Here is a 17,668-nt window from a genome sequence, read left to right as displayed (position 1 = left end):
CTAATTGCTTGCTGATGTTTCATTAGTTTTCAACTGACAGGAGAAAAAGCTGGTTAAAACCATRAATTTTTGTTCTGATGTACGCATCTGAGATGGGGTTAAGATTTTCAAATGTTTTCCCTCTTTCCTGCACTTACCCATTCCATATCTCTGTAATGTCCTTTTCCTGTTCTAATTTCTTCTATCTCTTCCCATGTGTAAAGCTGTKTGACACATCTAACTCCATCATTTCCATCTTTCTATTTCACCTGCTGTCCATCTGTTGATATCTCCCTTTCCTTCTCCCTTCCAAATCCATTCTATCTTTTGAGCTGTATGATTGCTGGAGCTTTCTGTACCCATTTAGGACTGYCAGTTCCATTTTCAGTTCAGTACTCTGATTTTTAACTCTTGTCGAATGCAGTGCTTCTGGACTTACAGTCCTTATTTTCTTTCTTTGTTTTCAAGGACATGTTTCGAATGATCTGATTTGAAAAAATCAGGAAAGACCYACCTAGCCCATCCCTAAATTGATGTTCTAGGTCTCAGTTACTGCTTTGGTTTCTCGTAAGGGAGGCTCCCTGCCTGWGGCGCATTTGTTGCAGATGTACATCTGTGTGTTTCTGAGGGCTGACTGCTCTCACAGAAGAACTTCAAGACACAATGACAGTTAAAWGGCATCCACCAGAGCCTACATAAAACTGCAAGCCTGGGTAGCTCTTAAACTACTAGAAACGAGCAGTTTGCTTTCCTTTGGCACCTGCTCCTGCTGCACTACAGCAGTCCTGTCTGGCAGGCCAGAATCCATTCACCACAGCGCACTGCTGTGAGCGTGTGCTGTGGATCGCAGTGTTCCCAGCAGTTCTGCCTGCCACTGACAGTATCAGGCCTGCTGGTCTCCTCACATGYTTTCAACTATTTTATTGTAATTCCTCCTCACATCCTGTTTGTTGCCTGCTATTTTTCTCCCGTTGCAGCTGTTTTTTTCCATTCTTTCCAGTCCTTTCAGTTTTGCAGTCCAGCTGTCCTTCCCAGCTGCCATGGACTCCACCATCTCCCAAATTCCACCCCTTCTGCTGCTGCAGGGGCATCACCCACAGCCTCACTCTCCCTCTGCAGCAAATAACTATCATTCCTGCTCTACTGCACACCATGGCTGTTGGAACACATTAGTTAAATAACTGTCTTGAGACTGAGCATCATGTTTTTCTGAGTAATCAACTTTATGTAATGGGAAACTCCATCCAAAGCTGGAGCCCAGGAAAAAGCTGTGTCAGAGTTTTAAGTATATAATGTTACCCTGGTCTAATGCAGCACTATGCAGAAACTTCACACTTCCATGAAATGATCCTCAAAGGGGGAAATATAGCTGAGGAATATTGTGTCTGGATGGTAATCTCTCTTGAGAAATCAGTTTCCTTTTCTGCTTACAAACTCTTGTGGATTCTGAGATTCACATTGCTGTCTCTGGAAGCAAATCCATGACCCCAGATAATTAATTTGCTGTAACAGTCAACAGGAAAATGGAACTGCCATTTATCTTTCAGCTTGACTTTGTGTACAGACTCAGGCAATTATATCTCCATCTTTTAGTTAATTTTATCTGCTACAGACTCAGTTAAATTTGCTTGCAGATTTCAGTTATTTCCTGAAAGTCTGCAGGATATGAGCAATTGCTGTTTATATATTAATCACTGAAATGTTGTATCCTGACTTCCTAAGGAAATAAAGCTTACACGAGCAATCCATATGTTTGTGTGCATACTTCTTTATCTGTGTTTTCACTCYATGCTGTCTCTGTAGAATTGACTAATTTCAATGTAACTGAAAAAAATTGTTCTTTTAGAGATTGTGTACTTATTAGATGCTTGCTGCTGCTAATGATTTTGGATTGTTTTCTCCCTTTCACCTAATTGAAGGTTGCAATATGAAACTTCTGTGTATTAGACAACTGAAAATCTGTGCTCAAAAGCAGTGAATAGCAAGCCATTAAAAAATCTTCAGTTGATGAATTTATCTTCTGCACAAGGAGCSAACATAAGCAGTTTTGCTGCTCACAGAATGTCCAGGTTTGTTTGCTTGATTGTCTTGCCATCATGAATGCTGGATCGCGTGGCAGTAAGTTGGAGAGTAATTACCTTAGTGATTATTTAAACACTTTTAGTAMAAGTTGAAGTTTCAAATGCCTTTAACTTTTTGTCTGTAATGAAAGACATGTTTTGCTTTTTTTCTTTTCAGATTTATACATGTATTTTTTTCATGAGGCCAGTACCTGGAATTCTTGTGCCTGGAATTGACTCATATCTAGTAAATGCTATAAATGTCTGTTATGCCATCAGTGGCACAGAAGAATACGACATCATCTATACCCTGTGCTGCTCAGAAGATGTGTTCTCTGAGAATTGTGGTCTACAGATGGAGCAGGTAAAAAAATAAGAGCTGAACACTAGGAGGTGACAATGCTTGTATTACTCTCCACTTGAATTCGTGCTCTTGTAGCCGCCTTTGTCCCTAGAGCAAATTCACAGAACTTCACTTCCACTGGCAGAAGTGGAGGTAAGTAACTGAGAAATTTGCCAAAATAATGATATTATGATTGCCTGAAGGAGCACAGCTGACCCAGGAGAGGATGTAGACTTTGAGGGTAGGCATGAATCTTCCCTGCCTTGGGGCTTACACTGTCAGGTATGTGAGGATAACCCAGGAATCACCTCTTTCATTGTTGTTAAGCAAGAGCTGTGCTGAGATTGAGGCACCTGAGGTTCAGAAACTGAGGATCAGACTCAGAGGAGTTGCAAGACAGGACCGTCCTTGTGGCAGAAGGCAAGTACCATAACTTCTTACCAGGGAGAGAAGATGTGCTGCAATTTAGCATGAGTCTACCTCTTTGATAATGTTAGGCAAAACTTGGGGGAAAAAAGGGAGAGCAACTGAGTTCCTTGAAATTTCATTACRATATGTACTCAAAGTGGTAATAATATTATCGCTGTGATACTCTCAAAGACACAGTCAAGTGCCCTTTCTGGGAAAGCTAATTTGGGTTATTTTATTAAGATGTATACAATTGATTAAAATACAGACAACTTGGAGAGCATAGAAGTTCTTCTCCAACTGTCCTACTGACTTTCGTTGTGTGATTTTTTTTAAACTTTTACAAATATTTCACCTGATCTAAATGTACCTATTTTATAAATCCTTGATCAAATTTGCATTACAATTAGAAGTATAGTTTAGATTACAAATGAACTAATATAATTCCTCACTGGCTTGCATCAGCATACTTTAAGGTTGTTATTGTTTATTATTTTTGTTCTGAAATGCAAATTCATGGTCTCACAYGTGGTGAGCCCTGTCACGTTAGTTCATACAGAAATCAAGAATAAAAGGTGGTGACAGGCTAAGTTAATACCCAATTTGTTTTGCATCTCATGCACTGGGGAAGTAACYTTATCATATTTTGAGACGAGTTGTAAAGGTTTGCAATCAGCACATACCATGATGATGTAACAAATTGCCACATTTTTGCATATATGCAAAAATCCTTAAGGTAAGCATGCACAAGGTTATTTGAAAGTGCACTGTGAAAACAGAAGAGGCAGGAAGTGCCATTGCAGTCCATTTTAGGATTGATGCCGTTTCAAATTTTTAAACATCTCCACTATTCTGATGTTTTTCTTTCCAAAAAAGAAATCTAAATCTTAAATATTCTTTTTTTTTTAGTGCACATGGAGAGTTTGCCTATTAGRCATCTACCTTGTGTCATTGTTGTATTTCAACAAAATATGAAAAGAGTACAYAGTCATTTCGGATCTCATTGGCATAATAATAGTTGCAATGAACAGCCTACTTTCAGGGTAGCAAGTGACAGGAATGCCACAGCTTTTCTAATATGAACAGAAGATCTTAATAACAAAAGAGTTAATTTTGATGAAGAGGTTGTAATTGAGAAATTTTTCACCTCTCATTTTCATGCATGTTGTTGCAGAACTCTCAGGTCTTCTGTATTTGCATATGTTATATCTATTAAATTTTTTTGTATCCCAGAAGTTATAAGAAATAAGGGCTTTACCAGAAAAGAGAGCTACTTTGCAGGAAGCCACAAGTTGATTTTACAGAAACTCTAAGCTAATATTGTAGGGGAACATATTTTTTAAAGGGAAAAACTCCTTGTTGATAATTATCAATAATTTATAAGGAAAGTAATAAAATCAGTGCAATTGTTTTAAATCAATTCAGTTTGAAAACAAAGAGTTAGTATTCTTTCCTGTTGGGAAAAATCCTTTATTCTACTTACTTACAAGCTCAGATCATCTTGGCTCTTCTCTATGTCTCTGCCCTTAAAGATTAATGCAAAACACTTGGGAATGCAATTGACTGGGAATTCTTCAATGACACACTTTTTTAGCTGGAAAAGACTCCATTTAAACTAACATGCTTGCAAAAAGTGCAAGAACTAAGTGCTTCAATAGGGCTTTTAGTGAAAGGCAGTACTCYAGAGAGTCACAGGTATAATAGGTAATAGCCTTGAGGTCATGAAACTCTCGGGAGTTAACCAACAAACTCATGTTGGCCCTGGGATTTTTTCTTCTTGATCTGTCTGGATGTTACTGCCAGGTGTGAGAGAAACCACTATGGAGCTAGTCCAGTATTCTGTCTAGTTGTGATGCTGGGCACTCAGCTTCACAGCGTTGTTGCAGAGAATTTAAACAAAATATACAAATACAGAAAGTCATAATCCATCTGCAGGAAAACCACTGTAGGCTTGATTTCCTGGTGTCTGGAGCATATTTCTGGGACAGGAAGGAATGGCAGACCTGCAGACTGAATCCGAGCCTTTCGCATCCAAGATAAATTCCTCTTATTGCCAGGCTGTTATCTGTGCATTCATTAAATTGAAAGTGCTTAGTGGCATTTAATAAAGACAAGGAACATTTGAGAAACCTTAAGAAGTTTTACAGGATCAAAAAAACCACATTTCCTWGTCAAACCTGATATTGAGTATCTTTCATTGATAGGGAACAGAATTTAATTTAAAAAAATCTTATAAATCATTAAAAACTCATTTCAGTTTGACTGTGATTATATTTATATTTTGATATAATTAATATTAAGAATTACTTTTGTTAGCAGTGAAATCTGGTACTCCATTATTGAGAATATTCTCTTCACAGAAAGGGAGAATCTCTCTTGAAAAAATGAACAGAAAATGTGAAGAACTTTATATATCTTCCAAGACAATGTTTTATAAATTTTTGAGAAAAATCCAGTGGCTCCTAGATTTTGTGTTAAGGTATAATTTTAAAACTGTCAGATCACACAATGCTGTAATTTGATAACAACATTTAGCTGCTAATTAACATAGCAACAGATAAATGTCTGGTGAAGATAGAAATGAGTCTTAATTTTTTTTACTGTGGATGTCAACCTTTCTTTGCTGCAATTTTGTCTGGGCTGTTTCTCAATGTTGAGGCTAAATGCAAATTCAGATTATAAATTATTCCTTCTAAAGAATGCTTACTGGATAAAGAAAAGCCTAAAATAGTATGTCTTACAGTTCTTTTCCTTTGTAAACAGGATCAACACAAACAGGGCTGCCAGACGATGTTGATTAATGGTTCAAAACACTATAGATCTGCATTATGTAATGCATCTCATATCCTTAAAATGAGGATTGTAATTTGTCATTGTTGTCTAGAGCTAAAATTACAACAGGTAATTTGCAAGAATAGATTGTAGTGTTTTATAATTGCTTTTTAAAATTCATGTGGTTTTATATTTGAATAAATATTAGATCTCAGAGCAATGCATTAAGTTTCTATGTAGTGATGTGCAATGGCTGGATAATCAATTACAGCTTCTTTTTTTAGCTAAAATTACCTCTATCATATTTCTTATATGGTATGGTACCATATAAGTAGTACTGGAATAAAATGCACTCCTCCCACCAACAAACACTCATTTTCCACTTTTATTTTCTTATATTTGCTCAACCATGTGACTGGCAGGGTTCACAGCTAACCCTTCAGGTTAGAGCACATTCTGACTGCTCATGGATATTACCTCCTGGTCTCATGTCAGCATGCCCTTACAGAGGGCTGTTTTCTCATGGGCCCTCCCCTTGCCTCCGCTGCTTGCCCTGAGTCAAACAATGGCCTTGGCTCTTACCAGATACATGGTTCGGAGGTCATTAGAAAGCACATGATAATTCATATCCAAAGAATTTCTCTCTCTGAATATTTCTGTACTCATTTACAGATTTGCAAAAAAAATTACTTGAGAGATGCCAGACAGAAAATTCTGATTCACAGCAGTTTGTTTAGGGTTTTGTTGTTATTGAAGTGCACTAAGAATCTTGTGATATGGTCRAATGTGTTGTAAATGTCTTAGTGGGAAATTCCATTAAATCACTGACTTGTGCTTCTGGAATTGGTCAGTGACRTCAAGCACTGGAGGACAGCTGTAGCTTGCCTTCTTTATTTACTGATGCTGGCTCATTAATGTATCTTGCTAGCTTGGACAACAGAGACGGGTCCCTTGTGGTCCACTTTGTTGAACTTGACTGAGGAATGTCTGCCCCTGGAAAGAAAAATATTTGGTTTCTAACAGAAAACTAGAAGTTTCTGTGCCAAATGGGACAGTGTTTGGAACAAGCTAGAACAGAATGAAATGATTAAATTATCATGCTAGGACTGAAAGTTGTTATATAGATACCTAAAACTAACACCTACATAGGTATTTGCTTACTATGAATGTTTTCCCTTTTCTATTTTCAGTGTTAACTGCATAAAGCTAATGTATARTCATTCCTTAGTATTTTCTTTCAAAAATATAAGCACATTTTCTTAAATAGGCAGCAAGCAATATGGTTGCATCAAGCTGTTTAAAAGACAAGTATAGGTCACCACAGTCTTCAAAGACTTTACAGGACCCTGCAAAAATTMATAGTAGCCAGAGCTAAATCCCACTGTAAGTAGTGTCACATACAATTAAAGTACAGTCYGGAGGTACTTTGTGTCTGCTGCCTGTCTCAGAGATGTGAGAATTTATTCACTATTAAGAATAAATATATTTTATAGACTTTTAGTTTAGAACAAGCATATATGAATGAAGGACAACTGCTGTAATCTGGTGATGAGTTCAGCTTTAATCACTCAGAATGGAATTTTAATCACCCTCTTTCAGACATACATCCACTCCATATATGTATGTATATTTGTGTGTGAATGCATATATATATATGTATGTGCTGTTTTGGCAATGGTACTCAACACTTGTCCAAAATAATACTACTTTTCATTATCTGTCCCAGGATAATTAATTTCAGTTGACAYGGTATAGATTTATAGATTCAGAAATTGAAAGGGATAGGAAAAGAAAAGAATGTGTATTTTCAGTGAAGACATCTGTGTGGTTTTATACAAAATTTTTATAAGACTGAATTGAAAAAGAGCAAAGAGAACATCATAAAGGTAAGCCTATAGAATTTAAAGCAGTGTTATAACTTTGTTGTATTTTTAAATTGTATCTTAGAGAAGAGGAATTAATAGTCACATCATAGAGTCAAAAAATAAAAAATATGCATATTCATATAAGTTCTGTATGTTTTAAGGTAATTTCTGTAGAACCCTGCTAACCTCCTCACYTCTGGCAAGCTCTGAGATATTTTCTGTAGAGACTGTTCTTTATCCTGTTCACAGGAAGGCTGAAGGCATGGATACATCTGAACAAGACACGCACCTTATTCAGTGAATTACTAATARCTCATTGATTGCCTTGCTACAGCAGTGACAAAACAGTAACAGAGAGCAGAACTAACTCCCATATCGGGTAACATACACACACTCGCTGGTCCTTTAACACACTGCTCTCCTCCTTTCTCGTAAAATCTTTTTTTCCATCTTTAAATATTACATGTTTTTCCCTTATGAATAATAGTTTGTTTACAGTGTGRTATCTTAAATACCCAGTGAATTATGGAAAATTCTGTTGTTATTATAATAGAAATAAAATACTCACTTCACACTGATAAAAGAAACAGAAGTTTGTCTTTCATGTTAGTTAGTATTTGTGCAATTTTAAGAAATGTCTTTGCATCATATACCCAGGTGCAAGGGTAAATGTGATGCARTGGGATGCAAGGGGTTACCATGGCAACAACAACACTGAATGGCAAAATCAAACTTTGTAATAGCTTTATCTTAATCATCTTCAATCTTTCCGTATGCTCCAAGTATTTTACAGCATGTAGTGAACATGAAACATAACAGATCTGAAGGATGATAAGCTGCACTTACACAACTTTTTATTCATTGACATCCTGTTTTAGTAAAAAATCCCTTTATTTCCTATCATTATTTGTATAGAAAAAAGTAAAGTAATATACAAAGCATGTATGCACTTTTTCTATGTTTCTTCAGAAGATAGTGTGAGGCAAATATCTCCCAGTGGAGACTTTACTACATAACACTCTGCATAAATAATGGTGATCCCATAAAAGGTCCATCACTGGTGCCACAGTGTGTTTTATAGCAGAAAGTTATGGAAGAAAATGGTGAGTTTGAGAGGGCACCCAAGGTAGCACAGAACCTGTCAATACTTATCAGTTGAGAATTAWGATGCTTTCTTCATTGAATATAAATTTCATCATATGAAAGAGYTTTTATTTCATTCTTCATATTATAAAATGGTCTTGAAAGAAAAAATAAAATGTACACGATATAGTGCGGTTCATAAAGAACATAAGCCTTACTAAATGTTCACATTATTACTTTTATAAAATTGTATCATTTAAGATTAGTTACCTGCTAACAGAACTAACAAAACATTCTTAAACCTTCATGCTTTCAGGTTTAGAAAAGAATAACAAACAATGCTGAAAAAAGTGTCAGTGTTTAAGAGTAGAACATGTAGTTGGTTAGTATATAGGTCATATTTGAGACTCAAAAAGCATGAAAAAACACCAACACAACTGTAAATAATCTGATACACATTTAAACTAGGATCATGTCAAACATAACGCCYGTATTTGTCGTTCAGTCACCTAAATTTTTATTTTATTATTTGGACAGCTGGAAAGGTTGTTTCTTTTTCCTGTGTAACTAAGTGAGTTCTTAACACCTTATATATAATGGTTTGAAAAATCCTGCTCAATTCCAGCTGCAAGTTAATAATCTCATGACTTAAGAGAAGGAAGGAACCAGTGTGTACTGCAAATGGGCAGATATAGAAAGAGTAATTTTTAGGAGATGTTTGCTCTTATATCAGGTAGTAGAAGCAAAGTGCTACTGAAGAGTGCTTAGTGGAAAAATTAAAGAATTATCTAACCTTCTGAAAAAATAAAAACAGAGAACTTGAGAAATGTCGATATGAGAAATAAAAGAAGAATGGAAAAGCTTACAGTGAGGATCCCTAAGTTGCCATAAGATTTTTCTAGTAGAATTCAGGATACAGAAAATAAAAGAAAATTGTTGATGATAATGTTGGGAGAAATAGAAATAGATTTCTGGGTACAAAACAGAAGAGGGGAAACATGTTAAAGAATAACACAAGTAGAAATGGAGGAAGACTGATAGTACTGAAAACTCATGATTACTCATGGAAGGCCAACATAAAGCCAGTAAGCACGCTGGAAACAGTGGTAGCTGATCAAAAATAGTTTGGCTGGTCATCTCCTAGACTGATCAGTTTTAATGAAAAGAAAATTAAATTGCATATTTTGGCAAAAATGCAATGACTAGCTTTAACATGTTTTTTCACTTTTTTTCTGAAGTGATTGCCCTCTTCCTTCATGTTTAAAAAATTAAAATGTATTATTCTAACTGTTGAAATTGTACTTCCACTTCCCTTTACCTCTAGTCTTCTCAAAATTTGTTGCCAGTGCAGCTTTTCCCTCTCAAGAAGATGATCTGTGCTTCTCTTGGCTTGCTTATAGTCAAACATAACATCTGGCATTAGATAGTAGTTAGTTACTAGTTATGACATGGATTTTATAGGCAATAGAGGATTTTTTTAATGAAAACAGAGTTGAACATTCTGCAATGAAAACTGCCATCTGACGTTCCAGAAACTGGAAAGTATWTTCTTGGTGCTCAATGTGAGGCTGTGGCCTGCCCTAATCATTGTAGCACCAGTACAAAGAAGGTGTTGCTATGATGAGACACAGATTAAGTTCTTTTTGCTTATCTCCCAGACCTGGTAACTCCTTATAAATCTAAGATGTCCCCAGAAGTGTCCCCAAAAGGTCTATTACTATTTCAATGAGTTTTGTGTCTAAAATACTGCTACATGCGAAATTTATTCTGCTTCTGATTWTAATATCTTACTGGATTGAATTAAATCTTTTTCAATAATTAGGAAGCACAAATAGCAATCTAGGTATTCAGCTCCTGAAAATAAATTCTAACTTGGAAAACAGATTGACTTTTTTCATTCATTTAAAAAAAAAAGAAAAGGAAAATACAGGCTAAAAAGATAACCTGAGGCAGGTCTCATTTGTAAAAATAGCAGCAATATAAACACACATTCAATAAAAGCCAAAGCAATTAATRTCTGTACAGCAAAGTGCATAAAGAAGTAGTTCATACACAGTGAGAACTATGGCTATTAAACTAGCCTAATAATCTATAAAGGAAAGTTTGTGATCAGTTAGCAATTTTTCAGTCTCGAATAAGCCATTTTATGGGAGTCTAATTAGATTTGTGTTTCAGCTCTGGGAATACCATTGTGTGCACTTTTTCTACTGCTTTATAGGCCATAACAAGTTGTTCCCAGGACACTTAAAAGACAAGTCACATTTTCATTATTCACTGGAGCCTTAAGTACATTTAGGACATGTCCTGCAGAGCTGTTCATTGTAGTGGTTCAAGGACACCTAGTGCTGTGGAACAAATGTTTTATTTACAAATATAGATTTAATGAGTTTCTGAACTGCAGTAAGATATTCTTTGATCCTGAAAGTGCTGATACGTACTAGTGTGGTGCAAACAGAGAAGACAATTCAAATTAAAGCATGTCACAGCTATCAAAAGCATCCCAATGGTGTAGTACTGAAGTAAGAGTTCTTTGATAAGCAATCCCCTGGGACTGTAATGCCATTTTAACATCTTCCATGGAAAATCATGAATAAATGACAGTAGGTAAGTGTCCAAGTGAMTGATTATTTTAGCTCAGGGCAGACAATTCTCTTTAATAATGGTGTTTTAGTGTTATGCAAAATTGAGCTTTAAGGCATTTGGCTCTCTAACTGTATTTTTCAGAATTGCCTAAAAAGTCTATTTATACTCTGGCATTGCTAGGATGTTGTACTGAAGTTGTACAGCAATTCTGTACCTGTGTTTGTGTCCAGTTTATCATATCTGGTGGATGATGTAGCTGTGTTCAGCCATGTCAATGCTAAAGGGTGATGGCACAAGAACTGATGATGTCCTGCACCACTGAGTGGCAGTCCAGTTCTGCATGCTTATGTCTGCATAGCAAATCCACCACCACTCCTCAGTCCCTCGCCTGGAGGTCCTCCATGGGAGTAATGCATCAACATTTCAATCACATATTGTTTACATAACGAGTAGCCAATTGACCCTTAAAAAATGGGCTACATTTAGGAAAGGTAATATAAAGAGACTCCTTGTGGTGGAATTTTAACAAAAAAAATGCCGTACATTCTCAGCTGCCTACTTAAAATTCTAAATACTTGAGAATTACAAGTACTTGAGTATATAATAAGGCTTTGTGCTCAGATGAAGCTGTACAATGTTTCTGCTGTATGTATTTATGAAGTAATGCTGTTTATCTTGCAGCAAGCATATAGAGGCTTCATGGAAAAATCAGAGCTATTTAAAAAAAGCTAGCACAGAGATGGCTCAGATTTAGGGCACAAGCAATCTACTTCAGATAATATGCAGGAAGTAGAAGAAAATGTCAAGGAAGTCACAGTCATCCACTATCCTGTGAAAGATCTTTTCTGATTCTGACTGTAATGAAAGCTAGTTACTTGCTGACTCTCGTGATACTAGCCTAATAAGTCATGTGTATAGTCCTTCATATTGCAGAAATGTGAGACTGGTTTTAGCGTGAAGGAAAAATACAGTAGTAACCCTGGTCTCATTCATCATTCTACGGAGAAAAACAGTTTTAGCCTTAGATATCTAAATATGTTCACTTCTTCCACACATAMGCTCAAAGAAATTAAAACCTGCCATTTGACARTTTAGGATAGTCCGTAAAAGAAAAAATGAATTGACAGGCATCCTTCTCATAAAGGTTTTCTTCCTTTTATAATTTTTTGTTTAGATAAGCATGCTGGCAGTCATATACCTTTTTTTTCCAATAGAGATCCAGTTATCACACATCAGAGTTAAAAAGCCATGGTCAATATCTGTGTCTTCTAATATGGAAAAAAATCTKTATCAGAATTAGAATAAAATTGTAGTGGGACAACTTACTTCATTCTGTGAATTACTTCAATCGAAAGCATTTTCACTTCATGCTTCCTGCCAGACTTTGTAATAATAGCAAAGTAATATATAGTTCTACAAGATGTCTTCTTGTTTTCTTTTCAAGCCTCAGCATTCCTCCATCATTCTCTAGATTTTTASATTCTCCTTTTCCTTACCTATTCTTAATGTCTTTTAATTTCTACTTATTTCTGTCATTTTTGTGTCCTGCTTTCAGCTGCACCTCACTCAAGGCTCCAATGACAGTTTCAGCAGCAATTTTCATGGGAACTGTGAACCAGCTGGGAGGCTTTCAGATTCAAAGAAATGGGAACACCATTTGTGTTAAGGCATCTCAGGTACTTTCACTCCAGGCTTTGTCATCAGAAGACTTTGGCTTGATTGTCATGGTTTCTAAATTTTTWAATTTTTCAAATAGCTGGGAAGGTACATGGCCAGACCCTACTGTTATTCCATACCATCCCATGTCCTTGCCAGGGGCGGGGGAAAGGAGCTCTTGCTTCCTAGGAGAACGGCATTCCTTCTGGTGGAGAAAACATGGCAGATGGGAAGAATGGTTCAGTATTAGTTTATAGTCAGGGATTTTTGTGTTTTCATTTCTCTGTCTTATATACCTTTCATTATTAGTATTGTTTCTGTTACTGTTCATTTGCTTATTTCATTGCTGTTTCCAGTAAATTTTTCTTATCTCAACATGTGATCTTTGCCTTTTAGACCTCCAAAGAGGGAGGGAGGAAAGCAGTGCATAGTYTTTTTAGYAGGAGTACTAAACTGGAGAATACCTTTCGTAAACATTGACAGTGAACCAGAAACAGCCTCACCTCAAACATATTTTTATATGTATCCTGGATAGCAATCTCAATGCAGAGAAGGATCTGGACAAGATACTGAAACTAAAAACAGTTAGCAGTAGAGGATATTTAGAAGAAGAGAAAGAAAAAAGTAGAGAATAAAAGAACAAGCAGAAAAAGGAAGAAGGTGAAACAAATGGAAAGAAGAGGAAGATTTCTCCCTTCCCTGTAAGACCACAAGGAAACTGAGGATTACTTAAGTAACACTGGATTTGATTTCATCATGTCTAGTAAACTCTCTGTTRATTCTTAATCAGGCTTGAGCTCTGAATCTCAGTGTAATTAGATGGAGCAACAAGGTTTAACAGGTGTACCAAAGGGCAGCTATGTGCAGAGCAGCTTATTGACCTTAGCTGGCAAGAGAATCTTCTATAAAACCCTATTTGATATGCAACTTCCCAAAGAAAACTGCCCTAAGATAATTTATCAAACACTGAAAAATAAGGAAGTGTCAGAGTTCAAGTTGTTTATGAATCATTACTCCCTTATTAAATTATGACAGCAGCTTTAGTTATACAATTGTGCACATTTTTCTCCTTGACCCCTGCTTCATTATGTGCAAAGAATGAGTTTTTTAGTATATTCTTTTAGCTTCATTCAGTATAAGGTCTATATACTTTCTACTATTCAGTGTTTTAGCTGTTAAGACAGCCACACTTTGCTGTGACTCTCATAGCACTCGTGTTTCACAAACATTCCTCCASATTGCCCTCAAAGGACAGAGTTTTATCATCTCTTCTCTTCAGCTGGGAAATTCAGGCTGTACAACACAAGTATATGAGAATTGAAGCTAATCCATCTGCATAGCTCACAATGAGTTACATTTCTTATTTTTAAAGAGCAGTTCCCAGTAGCTTCAGATATGGTTGTGACTGTTTAAGCACTTGTCTGAATCAGCCTGTGAGATCTCAAGCTGGACAATGAAAAGAGAGAACAAAATAACTGCCTGGGAAAAATGTGATTAAAGAAATTTGCCACACAGGAACTTTGCAATGGAGACTGAGCACAGTTCTCCAAAGCAGCTGCAGTCTAGTGATAGGATCTCCTTTGTATTGCCCTACAGCACCAGGGCTCTATGATAAGAAGTGTCAGCAACTTTGATAACTAGCAGTGCTGTTGACACATGACAGATAATAAAACGTGCTCTTTGCTCACATAAAATCCCCTGTTGTGCCTGAAAAGGAAGTGTGGACTATAATCTACAGGATGCTGAAGATCACTGGCAAGGAGCTGAAATTTAGGAGACTTCAGAGGTGGACTTATGCAATTTTTCAGTGATGAAGTTTCCTGACAAATGTTAACAGGTAATTATCAGCTACAAATTTACATGCATGCCTAATGCTAACTTGATCACATAGTTTAAATTAAAGACACTCAGCTATGTGGTTGATGGGTGTCTTTATTATCTACTCCTCTTTTAGTCAGGTTTCCTGATGAGGAAGGGCTTACAAGACCATACTGTTGCAGTCATGCACACTTAATGTCTGTCAATCTACACTCTTCTAATAGCTCTTGAACCTGTTGGCAATTTCAAGTACATCTGACAAAGAGGAGCTAACTTACACATATTAAGTTTCCATACATCAAATTAAAATAGGCAGATAAGCAGAGGAAAAAGATTATTTGAGTTAATTGAAATTCCATCCCCCTCCTCTGTCATTGATGGAAAGACTGTATCATGAACATTTTATTTAAGTCTGGAGAATTCATATTAGAAAGCTATTGTGGATGCCCTGTGACAGAAAAAAAAGCTTCTCAAATTGTAGTTTATTAGGCATCAGAGAATCCAAGCAAAAAATACCAATCTGCAATACTTCCACATAAGTCTCTGTGCATTAAATAAGCATTACTTGCTAACAGCAAACATGCATTTTAAAAACTTATGAAGAGCTTCACCATTACACTTCTGTTTGTAAAAAATACTCTCTTGTCTTGCGCTAAATAGATATCCTAGTTACTGTCTAGAATGTATGGGAACTGCCTATGTATTTCTTTCCCAGTATTGACATCACAGAAATTTCATGAAGTTTCACATCCTGGTAGAAGGCAGTATTCCAAAAAGACTTTGCTCTGAGYCCTATAGCATTTAGCAAACATTCATAAATGGGATCTATTTTCTTTAGGTTTTGAGCAAAATCTCTTCTGGACAGATAATGATTTAACTAACAACAAAATGACAGAAAAATTGTTTAACAGACTAGGGGACCCCTTTTATATTTGTGATGAAATTGTTGCAACAGATTTTTTTAAAAATTAGTCTGAGAGTGTCTTATGACCAAAGACCTCAAAGAATGAAAACTCAGAGGCATAAAATCTTGAAGTGTCATTTTTAGCACCATTTTCAACATTTAAGATRTCTAAGAGACTCGTTTTCTTTTTCCTTAATTTTCTCATCACACTTTAGGAATAGTTTTACACAGCCAAAAATATCTGAAACAAATAAAAGAACTTCTTGTATGTGATTTTAGGCATGCTTAAAGAAAAAAGCACTGAGTGTAAGTTAATGAAATATTTTTGTAAYGCATTTTTTATCAAATTTTGCTCAAACAATTTGCTGTCTTCCAGGAACAATCAATAACACAAACACAGCCTCAGTTATTTTTATGTTGGTTTAGTTCAAATTGGATTGTTCTCAGCCAAGGCTGGAGCTCAGTTGTAAACTGACACTGTTTTTGTAAACTGGCATAGGTTCACTGAAAATACGGTATCTGTTCAAGATCTGTCGGACTGGTTTCATGTGAAGTCTTTAGAAATAAAAAAAAATGAATGGTATGTAAACAGCAAAATGAATGTACAATGTCACTTTTYAACAATATCTGTTGTAGCTCAATTGGCCTTATTTAGGTATGGAATTATCAACATTCAGTGAAGATTTTAAATGTGGATATTACACTTCCCAGAGAGCCTCTTGATTTCACAAAGAAGATCAAAATAGCAGTTAAAGCTTAGCAAATTTCAAGGAAGAAAAATCTTCACAAACCACATTTCTGCAATATTCTTAACTATTTTCAACTTTACTAGCATTTTCACTTCTATAAATTTGTCATAAAATCCCTGTTGCATGGGATTTTATGTCCTTCCATGTCCATTTAACTTCCTTTTTAAGGAGGAACAAATACACCTGAAGAGTCTGTCTGCCCCAGTTCACTAGTAATGACATGAAACAGTGAAATTAAAACGGAATTGGTATTCTGCTAGCAATTTCAGTTATAAGCATTTGAATATCTGGACTTTTTGTGGTTTTTTTCCAAGTCATTTTTTCTTCAAAAAACATTTTTCTTTTTGGCCTTACAAGGGCTAGATTTTATCCATTACATCCTTTTTCCTCTTTCTCAGCTTTCACTAGCATTTGTTACAGTTTTTATATAACATTAACTCAAGAGTTATGTTCTAGTCCTAGTTCTAGTTAAGAAATATTTTTCAGTATATTTTCTTCTAATTTTTGTGATGGTGGCACTGCAACACCTTTATATATACTAATGGAAAATGTGTTGCTAATCTGGATGTAACTGTGCTTTCTCTAAATCTTAGTTTTGAAATATGTGTATATATACACATACATTGTAACAATACAAACATCATTAAGAATTAAATAAAGAGAGTAGGTTTAGATTAGATATTAGGGGAAAAAAAATCATTACTGTGAGAGTTGTGAGGCACAGACAGGCTTCCCAGAGAAGCTGTGGATGCCCCATCCCAGTAGGTGTTTAAGGCCAGGCTGGATGGAGCTCTGAGCAATCAGCTGAAAGGTTTTCAGAAGGGTTGGAAATAAATGACCTGCAAGGGCCCTTCTAACCCAACCCATCCGATGATTCTGTACAATTCCTACCCTTATCACCAGATGCACACACACTAATGGACTTCAGAGGAAGAATAATTTTTTTTCAGCTCAATTTTGGCATCTCTAAGTACCACACACATTATAGGGCAAATCAGTAGCCATTTTTTCCTAAATAAGAACTTCAGATTTTGACCATTTCTGGAATAATATATCTTCATATGGTTGTTTTGTTTTTTTTTTTGTTTTTTTTTTAATTTGCTGTTCAGCAATGGGAGCGTGTGCTTGGCTGTTAATGACCAGATTCAGGTTTGATGTTGGCAGAATTTAATTTCCAATGCAAAGATGTTGAAAMCTGAGACGCCAGTGAGACGGTTGTGTTTCATATGGCATTTGCCACCCTGGGCCAACGTGCCACARGAGAGGGGGTTTCGTGTCATTCAACTCCAGTCGACCCACTGCCCTGAAGGAAAGAAGGCCACCAGYCCCGAAGCCCCGCCACATCGGGGATACCGGGCAAGAGCGTGTGTGCCAACGGKACAGCCCTGCCGGGGGTCAGTCCTGCCGGGACACGAACGTGAGCCTGCGGTACAGCCCTGACGGGGGTC

At 36.3% G+C, this 17,668-nt stretch overlaps 1 long non-coding RNA gene across 1 annotated transcript; it reads left to right on the top strand.

Annotated features, from left to right (window-relative positions):
* Window positions 1-1,884: 1,884 nt before the first annotated feature.
* LOC130580692 (uncharacterized) lies at window positions 1,885-7,938 on the top strand. Its single transcript, XR_008966145.1, has 3 exons — window positions 1,885-2,048; window positions 2,218-2,403; window positions 7,677-7,938. It is a non-coding gene; the product is annotated as an uncharacterized LOC130580692 (long non-coding RNA).
* The last annotated feature ends 9,730 nt before the right edge of the window (window positions 7,939-17,668 follow it).

The sequence above is a fragment of the Malurus melanocephalus genome, unplaced genomic scaffold (genome assembly GCF_030028575.1).
Source record: "Malurus melanocephalus ecotype Western Australia unplaced genomic scaffold, MMel_1.1 scaffold_11, whole genome shotgun sequence".
NCBI classification, from domain to species: Eukaryota; Metazoa; Chordata; class Aves; order Passeriformes; family Maluridae; genus Malurus; species Malurus melanocephalus.
This window is presented reverse-complemented; position numbering and strand designations above follow the sequence as displayed.